The following is an 861-nucleotide window of genomic DNA, read 5'->3' on the forward strand; positions in this document are numbered from 1 at the left end:
TGCTCTTCCCAGCTGCTTCGCAGCGTACACGCTGTCTCCTCTCCTTGTTCCCCTGCGGACTTCGTCTCACCCTGCTCCGCTAACGGCGGCTGGTATACCTCTGGCTCCTCAGGCCCTGCCTTAGGTATATTCCTCACACAAATCAACTTCCTTCCCTACCCGGGGGAAATTGGAATGAGATTTGGTCGTCTCCGTACTGCGCGCACCACCCCTTTACCACGATTCAACTGCCTAGTGCTTTCGTCTCGCCTAACGCCCAGGCCCTCCCGTTTAAACGCTCAGTTCCATCGCTGCTCTACTAGGCTTTTCCCTTGTCTCTATGTTTCTTCGGGCTTATGTTGGACGTTCTCTAGAGTAGTGTGCCATGCCTCCACACTTCTTACATATTTCTGCAGTTCTCTGCTAGGTCTCGTTACGCAGCCGACACTGTCGCGCAGTATGTTTCTTGCACTTACATTCGACACAACGGCTACCTCACGGGTCACGTCGTGGTGTGGGAGTTGCCCTGTTTCCGTCTTCTTGCTTCTCATCACGGTATGTTCCCCTCCGCTGTCGCATTTGTTGCATCACTATTCTGCATTGTCTCGTCTACTGTTCCCTATCTAGTTCATCCGATTTTCTTCAGCGCCTTAGCCGCCTTTTGCCAGGACTCAGAGGTTCTTTTACCGTTGGCTATCAGGGCGAATATAACGTAATCAGGTAAATTGTCTTTGAATACTCTTAACCAGTCTTCTGGTGTTAGACGTTCATCCTAGCTCAATTCCAACGAAAATTCGGCAACATACTGTACCGGTGTAACATGAGTTAGCGCAGAGTTAGCTCAGGAGCCTATCGACAGCTTTGGCATGCTGCGCGTAAGCG

Source organism: Eimeria mitis, genomic scaffold (assembly GCF_000499745.2).
Source record: "Eimeria mitis Houghton genomic scaffold, Emh_scaff1546, whole genome shotgun sequence".
Lineage (NCBI taxonomy): Eukaryota > Apicomplexa > Conoidasida > Eucoccidiorida > Eimeriidae > Eimeria > Eimeria mitis.